The 11,689-nt window shown below is 46.6% G+C and overlaps 1 non-coding gene across 1 annotated transcript; it reads right to left on the bottom strand.

Annotated features, from left to right (window-relative positions):
* Positions 1 to 11,123: 11,123 nt before the first annotated feature.
* On the bottom strand, positions 11,124 to 11,207 carry Trnal-cag (transfer RNA leucine (anticodon CAG)). The gene has a single exon. It is a non-coding gene; the product is annotated as a tRNA-Leu (tRNA).
* Positions 11,208 to 11,689: the final 482 nt, after the last annotated feature.

Below are 11,689 nucleotides of genomic sequence, written 5' to 3'. Positions count from 1 at the left end.
GCACGAGACGATCCCACAGAGAACTGGCACCTGCACCGCACGGAAGTGACGGCACCTCATTAAAATAAACTTAAAGTAACTCACTTGGACAGATTATTACTTTATAATGTGTTAAACCTACAGAAATATTAAACAAAAAGTGTTTCACGAGTTAGTTTATGTACATTTGTTAATTAATGACATATCGCAAACACTTTAAATCAAGGGGGCACGGCGAAAGGTAACAGTTTTCTCACTATGATGTGCGCATTGTTGCGTTGCTGTTGGAAGTACTGCATTTTCTAGTTTGCGAAATTGCGATGTCAAAACATGGTGTCGTCGAAGATGAGAGTGTCCTTGCAGCCGAGTACCTCATTTTGCTTGTCGCGAGGGCAAGGTCGACGATGAAATAAATGTTGCACAGTTTGTGTGAACGTCCGGACCCGCAAGAAATCCCAGTGCGGCTGCGAATGTTCTTACTAATCTTGTGATCTGCGATGGCCAATGCTCCTGCACTGCAGACTTTTCGCAAAGTGCGAACACGTATCGGCCGTTATCATCTGTCGCTAGTTGAATCATGCTGTGCTATCACCGGCCGTGTTATTCAGCAAGGCAGACAAACTGTTCCGCACTGTTCTGTAGGTAGGTGGGCTAAGGCAGTCGGCTGTTGCCATTGGGCATCGTTTATCAAGCGCTGATCGCCTAGGGTACAGCGTAGCATAGAGCATCACGGCGACACGTCAGTATTTTGAAGCGACTTAGTCTGCCGATTACTTCGTGAGGCTGTGACGGTACACTGATCGACATAACAAGGTTTCGTGTTGCATATTTGGCCTGGCTACAAGAGGCGAAGAGAAACATTGACTGCTAGCTGCTAAAAAATGATGGCAGGAAGCGTGTCCATCATTATTTGTTATGGTTATCATCTGCCAGTCATGTCTTGCACTTGGAACACACGCAATGCGATAGTGCCAGCCGGAGCAAAATTCTACCGCTACGGTGGCGCCGGCCGAAAGCACAGACTCGCCCAGCGATAGACAAAGCATGTTGAAGTTCGACTGTACCGAAAGCCACGCATTACGCTGTTCGCGTTTCTTTTCATCGCGACAGTACATCACCACGAGCCGTTCGCGAAATATAGGCGCCAAGTGACTCAACCCTGAGACCACGTCTGTAGCAGTGCGTCTTCCTGTCATCAGAGCCTTGATAAACCGTGCAAATCAACATTCTGGACGCGGCTGCCGGATGAACCGATGCAGCCATCTGCATCTGAATTTTGTGTGTCCTCGTGCGTTCGCCGAGAATGTGCATTGATTCATAAAACCGCGTATCATAGTAAATATAGCCAATTCTGCGACGGTCACCAAACACCGAATATCAAAGGGCCTGTAGACAGGACCATCAGCAGCGCTGTAGCAGCAAGTCCGGCTGACGGGAGGCCGATGGGGAGGCATACTCGCTTGCCGACTCGGCGAATTCATGGCATATTCATACGGCGCGCCAAACCAGAAAACGCATGATGTCACTTCCGTGAGTCGTTTCTGTGTGGGAGCGGCTCGTGCACCGCGCGGCGCAGCAGTCTCTGCCTTTATTTTAGCACTGCTGCCACAATCCAAACCAAGTTCATTCATCCAAAAGAGGCGATAAATATCAATTTTATATGATGATGATGATGATGATGATGCTATGGCCGTACTTTTTGCAACGCCTTGGCGTAACTTCACTCCGGACAAAAGATAGTAAAATAAACAGGAAGTAATAGAGAAGAAAAAAGAGAAAATAGAGAAATAAATGTCTGTTTAACCTATCTTGGCTTTGGGCTGGGTTACAGTGTACAGCGAGCGATGGAAAATAAAATGATAGGTGTAACCTTAAGAGACAGGTAGAGAGCAGAGTGGGTCAGGGAACAAACGGGGGTTAAGGATATCATAGTTGAAATCAAGAAATATCGGCCGGGCACGTAGCACGTCGGCAGGATAACCGGTGGTCATTAAGGGTAACTGACTGGATTCCAAGAGATGGCAAACGCGTGAGGGGAAGACAGAAAATCAGGTGGGTAGATGAGATTAAGAAGTGTGTAGGTATAACGTGGCAGCAGAAAGCACAGGACCGGGTTGATTGGCGGAACATGGGAGAGGCCTTTGCCCTGCAGTGGGCGTAGACAGGCTGATGATGATGATGACAGTGTACTGGAAGGAGCAGCGTGGGGCAGTGGAAAGAAGGAAGCGGCTGCTCGGGGTGCTGTCGAGAGCGTCTGCATTTCGCGCGCTCGCGTCGTAGCCTGCGAAAGCGTGTCATTGCGCGTTTTACAGCGAAAGCTGTTATAAGATCATTTCACCGGCCGTTTTTGGTGCCGTAGTTGTCCGCCGCAGCCGGTGTCCGTAACCAGTATCGCTCGAAATAAGAAAAAAAACGAAATAAGAAAAAAATTCCAGTATGGAACGAGGTTCGAACCTGGGCCCTCTACGTGGAAGCCCAGTATTCAACCTCTGAGCCATGCCGGTGCTTGAAACTGCGTTGCAAAAAGGTCCTATACAGGTTTCATGTCGGGAAGGAACCACATTAGTATATGCAATATAGCGTGGTAGAAGAGTAAAATAAGCACCAAGCGTCGCACAACGCGAATTCTGTAACCAGGCGTCACACAATGCGAATTGCGCAACGAGTAGGTTGTTGAATGCTTCCAACCAAGGAGGTTTAAACCTCCTTGCTTCCAACCCATTGCAGGGCTCTGCCATAATTCTTCGTCGTCATCAGGCACAGCATGAATAAAGTGCGCATAATGCCTTACATGCGTTTAGCAGGTACCGCGGCTCTCCGTAGAATGACGAAAAATGGCACAGTGCCTGCTGCCCTACTTCTCAAAAATTACAATAATTTATAGCGTAGTGGGTTCCTCGCAAGTGCACTTGTATTGGTTGCCAAGGAAGCCCATAAGCGCATGATCCATTTTCTCAGGGTCTCAGTAAAATTACAATAATTTAGAGCGTAGTGGGTTCCTCGCAAGTGCACTTGTACTGGTTGCCACGGAAGCCCATAAGCACATGATCCATTTCCTCGGGGTCTCAGTAAAATTACAATGATTTATAGCGTAGTGGCTTCCTCGCAAGTGCACTTGTATTGGTTGCCAAGGAAGCCCATAAGCGCATGATCCATTTCCTCGGGATCTCAGTAATGTTCTTCGCCCCCCCTCCCGTCTCTCTCCCACGTCAACGTAGGTTATACAGCATGACGGGAGAGGGAAATAGCGACCGGGCGTCGCCCGATGGAAATTACATAACTGGTGGGCCGTTTAAAGCTTCCAACCCATTACAAAGGGCTGAGCCGTAATTCTTCATCGTCATCAGTCGTCGCGTCAACAAAGTGCACATAATGCCTACAGACGTGTAGCTGGTGCCTCGCTTCTTCGCAGAATGACAAATAATGGCTTAGAAGGTGCTTCCCAGCTTCGGAAGTATTGTGATTTATGGCGTAGTGGGTACCTTTCTAGTGTACTTGTATTGTAGCCCCAAGAGAGCTTACAACGGGCTCTAGAAACGCCGCTCTTCCAGCTTTCGCTGTGACTGTGCTGCGGTTTCAGCGCAGGCCTGGCGTCTTTTTTAGCATGTTTAATGCATTACTGAGTTTTAATCGGTGTCTCAACGCCTACCACGCGCCCTGGTGCACGAGTGAATATGCAGGCGTACCAAATTGAGCCCGCCGACCCAGACCAGGGAGGCGTCAATTGGAATTCGTACAGACCCGTGCACCTAGCTGCTCACTGAATGTTGTGCGATTTGCAAGCAACCCTATGAGCCGCGCAACGTCATAAGAGATTAACGGAGGTATAAAGAGTGCACAGAATTTGACCGAAAGCTGAGCTAGTTGGAGGGTTGCTTGCTGGGCTAGTTGGTTGATTGCAACATATGTAACAGCGCGCAAAACTGGAAAGGGCGACGACAGAACGCAAAGGGTAACCCGGGCCACCTTAGCTTAATGGTGGTGATGAAAACCTGAGTTCAAAAAAAGTGGTATTGTTTATCGCCACGAAGACCAGTGCGTCAGGGACATAGTTGAGGCGGTAGAGGTTGCTCGCGCGGGATACAAAAGTCAGCATGCCATCGCTTGCATTGACCAAGGATGAGCCAAGGTTTTAAAAAGTTGATAATAATTCTTTGTTGATATCGCCCTTTGCATTTAATGCCGACTATTCGATGCATTGCTTTTGTTTTTACTAATTTAGAACGTACTAATTACGGATGTGTTAATTAAATGTATACATAATTAATACTTTAACCATCGGGATCGTGATCATTAGGGCTATGATAATTACACCTTGCTTATTACCAATGTCTAATTAGCAAGACATTATTTACGATAGTCTTAAATAGCACGGTTCTAATAAACAATGTACTAATTATGTAGGACTTTATTTGGTAAGGTCAAGGGGCGTAGCCAGGGGGGGGGGGGTTCGGGAGTTCAAATCCTTCCCCCCCCCCCCCCGAAATTTTTCAGTTTTGCTTGCGTATATACACACGCGCACATACAAACGCACGTACTAACATACATAAAATATGGTTGAACCCCCCCCCCCCCCCCCCGAAAAAAATTTCTGGCTACACCCCTGTTTTCTGTATAACTTGATGGCAGTGTAAAGAAAAAAAAAGCTGATTGCAGTGTTCAAAAGAAGCGGGGGTGGTTTCGCTTCCTATAGGAAGCCTAGCAGACGACAGCTGCCCAGGACTGCTCATAGCGCGCATGCGTGTATTGTCGTTCATTTTGCTGTTGCACCCCGTTGTACGGCACGGCACTTGTGAACTAGGCGATCGACGCTTGCGTGTTCAGGTTCAAAAAATGGCCGGCTGTACGTATACCTGGTATCGTCAGCGGAATAAACACTTGGAAGTCAGGGCTCTTTACACTCTGCCTCTCTCGTCGTCCTTTCCAGTTTTGCGTGCTGTTACATACGTTGAGCTAGTTGGTAAGGATTCATCATAAAAGATGAGACGTGCATACGCGGACACGGAGAGAAGGGAACGAGACAGATGCCGACTACCAACTCAAAGGACACACTTCAGTGGAAATTGAAAAGACGAGAAAACTTATCTGACAGTGCCACCTGCCAATTCGGCACACGAATGTTCTACGTATATCTTCCACGCCATTTTGGAGCTGCTAAAGACGAATAGACATCGTCGGTGAATTTCCTGCTTTGCATACAATGAAACACTCGTGGATGGGTCGGGCCATGCAGTACGTATTGGCACCTTGAGTCATTGTCACATGTCTCCCTTTTGATTTCAGCCTTTGATGTTTGCGGAAGTTGCCTTCCTATCGATTGCAGCTATACGGTGTGTGCTTTATATCTGACTCATATTTGAAATTTAAGCATTCTTATACCGCTGACGACACATGTGTGAAAATTCTGTTTGCGGTTTATTTTTGTGGCAGATTGGACATTTCCTCTCCTACGAACCCCCCTAGCGAACTTGAGAAATTAGTGAAATGTGATGTTGTAAAAGTATCGCATGGGACTATTTAGAAGAAAGTACGACCAACACAACGCCTTTGTTTACAATTAATTCCTCAAATTATGCATTTACCTCCTTACACACTCCGATGCTTTTCGCCACTTTGGCATCATTCATTCAATGATCCTCGAAAGTTGATAATGTCTCTGTTTTTACCGAGATGCTCTTACGCAAATGAGTTCGTTGCCACATACTGGTCATCTTAATGTCTCCCTCACCATTTTCTAACGTACTTATCAGAAAGTATGTTTGAAGCGTACGTAAGCGTACTCTGCAAAGCTTATGTGAATATTAAATACATAAATAGTGCTTCTTCGTCTGAGGGCTAGAAAGTGGAGTAGCATCGGTAAACTGCGTACTTCTCCACTCCAAACTTAAACCTTCAACCATAAAAGGGGGACCACACCACAGTTTTGACAAGGGACAAACGCAGAAACAGCATACACTGGGGCGCTATTTCATTATCTCTAATTTCTCTGTTAGTTGCCGAAATTGCACTGCGGTTTGCCTGTTATGCAAGAGCAACTGGCCCAAATTCACGTTTTATGAGCCTTGAAACATCGCTGTAAACGCAAGAGAGCGCTGTCATTTATGATCAGAGTACAGTAAGAGTGCATTGTGCTGTTTGTAAACACAGGAGCGAAAAATTGCCAATTGCCCAGTGTACCTGTGTTGATCTTATGGAATCCTCCCGGCCCCACAGACTGTGGCGCAACGACAATATGCTGTTCATAGTTTTCTCTTGCGCTAAAAAGAACAATTAGAACAGAGAGACGAATACAACGCCTAGAATCCAATGTCGTCGTCTTTCTGTCCCCGTTCTTGTCCTTGTAGTGTAATAAGAATCTGTGAATATCAGAAAAAAAGTTTGCAAGCAAATTGCTAACTTGCAACAGCCTCAACAATGAAACTATAAGGAGGATTTAAATGTGTCAAAGTGTCTCAAGATACAAATGGCAAGTATCCTATCGGATACATTTATTCTGCTAATATCTTGTAGTTGTATCTCAAATGCTTATACTTTGGTTATCTTGTATCTTATTTCGATACAAATCACGGTGTAAGAATATTCAGGTGTTGACACTGCGCGCGCCTAAGCGGCCAGATAATGTTCGGTCATGGGTCCGTTGAGCGGGGCGCCATCTAATGGCTCGAGGCGGAGAGCGCCCGCGAGTAGCCTAACCACGGTAGTGCCGCGTGATCGCCGCCGCGCTCGCCGTGCCCTCTCCTCTAGCTCTCTCGATTTCGCCCTTCGACGCCGCTTAGCGGCGCCGCCGAGCCACAACGCTCTCTAGCATACGCCCTTTCACTCGTTTTCGGTCTTCTGCTAAAAAGAATCACGAACGTTGACCGAAGTTGTTGCTACGGCAGTAACGAAAATAACAATGAAATAAACTGTCAATACGACTCTTCCATGACTACGCAAGCACTCGTTTTATTTTTCCGCATAAGACCCACCCTGTGCCCATAATATGTTTTCGCCTTCATGAGGAACTGCCCCTACCTTTCAGATGTTTCAGCCCACATACAAGCTTTATGAGGCCTACAATAAAAATTTCGCTCGCACTGTGTGGTGCGTCTATTTTGACAGTCGAAAGTTTCAGACGCAACCGAGTCTGTTCCACTGCTCCAGACGATCCCTGTCGAACGGCGCTTTGAAGAGAAGCACACACTCCACGCAAATCCGATAGCCAGAACGGCAGTTCGGTACGGAGCACGTCCTACCCATTGCAAACACCTTTCAGCAGTTCGTTGCCACCCTCGTCGATACAAGAGCATAAAACCACCGTGCATAAAACGCACACAAACAAAAATCCCTGGCTTCAAAACAATGTGGCTGCACATGCCAGCAAAAGGCACATTATCAGCAGCATGCGGAGACGACTGCCCCGCTTTTCGTAGTGCCCTCCAAGAAGGCGCCGATGAAACTGCAAGTGAACTGATAATAACCCGAACATTATCTGGCCGCGCGTGGATTGCGGTTTTTCATGCGTTGGGGGAAGAGTGTCAGCACCTGAGTCTACTCTTACACCGTGATACAAATGCAAGGTATCCTTGCCTAGCCCTGCTACTGCATGAGTATACTAATTCATTTTCTGACAAAGTAATATAATCTACTTTGCAAGTCTTTTTTTAACACTCAATAAAGGACAACTAAGAGCTGCTGCCTTTCATACTTGCCCTGACGATACGCACGAACACTGTAAAGGCTGTAGTCAAGCTAACACGTTTGTCCCACTCCACCGTTTTCATGAGAACAGCAGGTCAATTTCTTAATTCTAGACGTAGACATGCAAAGAAACACTCCACGAGCCTAATATTTTTAAATTAAAATCATCCAGCTTTATTCGCTAATGCCACTGAGATGGCAAGACAAGTTAAAAGAATTAAAAGTTCTAAAAGTTAAAATAACATTACAGTATATTGGAAGTAAAACTTTACACAAAGGTGCCCACTCTGTCCAATGTTCAAGTCATGCAAAACTTGGATGTTTCATTGGAAAAAAGATTGGTCATCTTCACTACTTTCAACATCTGTGCCCTCCACTTCCGCATTGAAATCTTCACAGTTTTCTTTCAGCCTTTCTTTCTGTAACTTTGCCTCCAAATTCTGCAGTCCTTGTGCCACCATCTTTATGTTCAGACTTTTTTTCCTATATTTTTCAGACTTTGGTGTCGAGGATTCCAAATTGGTAGCATAACGTCGCTTACGGATGCTACGCATGATAGCAGCTGCTGCTACTGGCGATTCTGATGAAACACTGGATACACTAGAAAATGAGAACCGGCTTTCCGGGCTAAGAAGTGGGGAAAACAGTGGAGGTGTTTTCATTGTAGATGTGTCGATATCGAACAGCTCATCACACTTTTCTGTCACGAAAAGGTGACCAGGGATGTTTCCACCTACATATGACCGGTGCATGTCATCACAAGCTTCCTTCGCTGCCAGTGCATCTGCCAGCTTCTTGACTGCGGCCTTACGTTTGAGGGTGCCCTTTCCGGCTGTTATTGGCAGAAGTGCCTCCGTGCATTCACTTGCTTTGGGCTTCGGAGTCCGACTTGCAGACTCTGTGCTGCGACCTCGCTGCCATGGCTGTGGCTTCACAAAAGGCTCACCTTGTTCAGAGCGACCCTTTTTCGGTGCACCTGAGACAACCAACTTGGGTGCGTTTTCAGTATCTGCCTGAACTACAGACGTGGTTGCAGACTGCCTTGTTAATGCTGTTCTTTGGTAGTTCCGTGGATGAACCCTTTGGTCTGGAACTTTATTCCTTTGGTGCGACTTCTCTTTCGCTAGTATAGTATCTACGCTGTCTGTTTTAGTGACAGCGCGTGACGGACGCTGCTGCTTCTCGAGTCTAGTTGTTGCTTTCTTCTGCTTTTCAGATGCGTTGTCACGGGACGTGCGACTGCTGTTTGTAGCACCTGTTCGCTGCTCATCACTTTCTGCACTCTGAACATCGTCCAAGCTCTGCTTACGCGTAGCTGGCGACATATTCAGCAACTTGCACTGATAGCAGACACCACTTCTTGTCCGCACGCAATCATGTCCGCATTCAGGGAGAAGGTCAGAAGGCGTGCTGCTGCTCGGTGAAGCTCCCGGGGAAAATGCAACGCGGCTTTGTAGTCTGCGCCGCTGGAAGTTGAACGCGCCGTCTCGCTGCATCTTCTGGAAACTTCTATCAGTCGACAAACGCTGAAGAGGAAGTTACTTCACTGTGCTTTTGGCTTCACGGCAGTCCGGGCCATTTGAGTCCTCTTGTTCATGCCAACCCCGTACGACTTGTCTCTGCAGTTCCGTGGTACATGCACAAATGCATCGCCATGCACAAATGCGTCGCTTGCCAGAATGCGCCCTTCAGCAGCCGAAACTCGGTCGAACTGCTCCGCAGGATATACGTGCGTTACGTTTGCTGTTGTTCGGAACCGGCCTGTCCTTTACAATAATTCTTCGGTCCCAAAGTCGTAGGCGCTGGAAGGCACAATTCCCCACTCGATCAATCGCCTCATCCAGGAAGAGCTTACTGCAAGGGCCACACGTTCAGACGCTGTCCGCTACAGCGAAAGCTCGAGCGCATATTCGCGTCAGAAACTAAAATTGTGCAAATGCATGTGCGGGCAACGCCTCCTTTACCTTTTAAGTAGAGAAGGCGCTGGGCAGAGCGACACTTTCGTCACGTGACGTGATAAGGCGATAAGGCTTGGTTGCTCTAGTGGTGATTTTAGAATGCTGCTTAAATATGTCCGATGTTGTTTTCGTGGTTCGTGGCTTTTGTCAGTTGGTCTACTCCAGGAATAGTATCGTCCTGCGCCGAAAACGTGGCACTTCTTGCGATGACGATTATGTGACCATTTAACGCAAGAACTGCACTTTGGCACTGCAGATTTAAATTTCGCGCGCCGGGCGCACCTTTCGATCGTGGCGTTTTTTGGTGGCGTCATTGCAAAGGTAACCACCGTTCTTCCATTATTTTGCTGCGAAGATGGCACACTACTTCATTCTAGTACACCATAGTTAGGGAGTGTGTTCCAATTAGAGTGTACTAGAAACCATAGAGTATATTAATTCAATGCTAAAAACAAGTGATGCACAACTATCGATGGTACTATCGATACTATCGATAGCTGCGTCACTATCGAAGCTATCGATAGTGAAAATACTATCGAAAGCCCTATCGATAGTATAAAATCAACAGCGCAAACTCATTGTCGCATAAACTTGGTTCCCCGCGCGCGTGGTACATAGTGGAGCCGGGGGAGCAGGGCTGAAGGGCGAGCAAGCTGACATGCTTGTGTACTTCGCCAGAGTGCTTCGCTGACACGTGGTCATAAAGTCAAACTATTCAGCTGTAGCGGAAAGGAAGCCGTTACATGTGGTGGAACTGCGCGGCTTCAAATTTATATTGGATTTTATGATTTCAAAATTTAAAAAATTATCAAGAACTTTAAGTTTGTTGATTGTAAGGTGTAGCTGGCTGCTTTTGAATATGAATTCATTGATGGACATATTCCGCCATTTTCACTGCGGATATAATTTATTCCTCTCGCCAGAAATTGCTCATAAATTAAGCGAAGCTGACAGTATAGGCTATCGCAAATATTTTGGCAATATGGCCAACCTCGCACCACTCTGGATAGCTTGTCACGTGGCTGTGAGGGCGAAGAATGCTGCAGAAAGACTGTGAAATACGAAGCTCTTTATTTGGGCGAACTTGTGGTTCCTTTCCCTCGCCTTGTGTACATGCACTTTTTACCGAAATAAATCCAGTTGGAAGTCAGTGCTCTTTTCCCCTGTTTGTTCTGTTGTTAATAATGGATCCATGCCAAAACACCCGAGCTCCAACTCTTTCGAGAATCAGATGCGCAAAACCAGACAACGAGGTGAAGTTCTTGTTTCATTTCGCGCACTGAATTCTTCACGCGCTCGTTAATGTGTAGGAGAAGAAGAAAGAGGAGGAAACGAACGTCAACTAGGCGCGCGTCCGGTGCGATAGATATGCGCGACGAAAAAAAAAAACAAAAGGAATGTCACTCAGCTCTTGTGCTGGGATACTTCTGTTCGATCTAGTAAAGTGTTCCATCGAGCTAAATTTAATAACTTCTTCTTGAACAAAAAAAAAAAGAAAAAATTTTTTGTCAGAAGTGGGATTCGAACCCACGCCTGGAAGACCAGACTGCGACCTGAACGCAGCGCCTTGGACCGCTCGGCCATCCTGACAACACGGTAAGCCCGCCTGGTTAAACCAACCAAACCATTATGGCCTTTAATCAAATAGTAAAAATTCTCTAGTAATTAAAGCAATGGAGAAACTTAGCGGCACTGCAGCGCACGACTGCACTATCGAACGGCTAATACAGCAACCTTGTTGCTGTATTCAGAGGCTTTGTTGGAGACCAGCCAGGTATGTTCTGCATATATGGCAAGTTCAGCACACTGCACATTGCAAAGTAACCCTTGTTTTATGTGACTCGTGTCTCACGACAGCGCGATATGATCGGTGAAAAATGTGGACAGCCCGCTTTGCCGCAGTTTCATTGCAGGGCTCCCAGTTCGACATTCCAGCTTGCCATTATCGAGCTGGTCTGAAACGATATGGGGTTAACTTTTATCCAGACAAGTTCGCCATTCATGTCCTTCATGACCATGACGCAACACTCTTTAAAAAAATGGCGCGATGCGATAGCGCTGCGTTCTCCATG

This window comes from Rhipicephalus sanguineus, chromosome 6 (genome assembly GCF_013339695.2).
Source record: "Rhipicephalus sanguineus isolate Rsan-2018 chromosome 6, BIME_Rsan_1.4, whole genome shotgun sequence".
Taxonomy (NCBI): domain Eukaryota; kingdom Metazoa; phylum Arthropoda; class Arachnida; order Ixodida; family Ixodidae; genus Rhipicephalus; species Rhipicephalus sanguineus.
The sequence above is the reverse complement of the archived record's forward strand: the minus strand, read 5'-3'. Positions and strand labels throughout refer to the sequence as shown.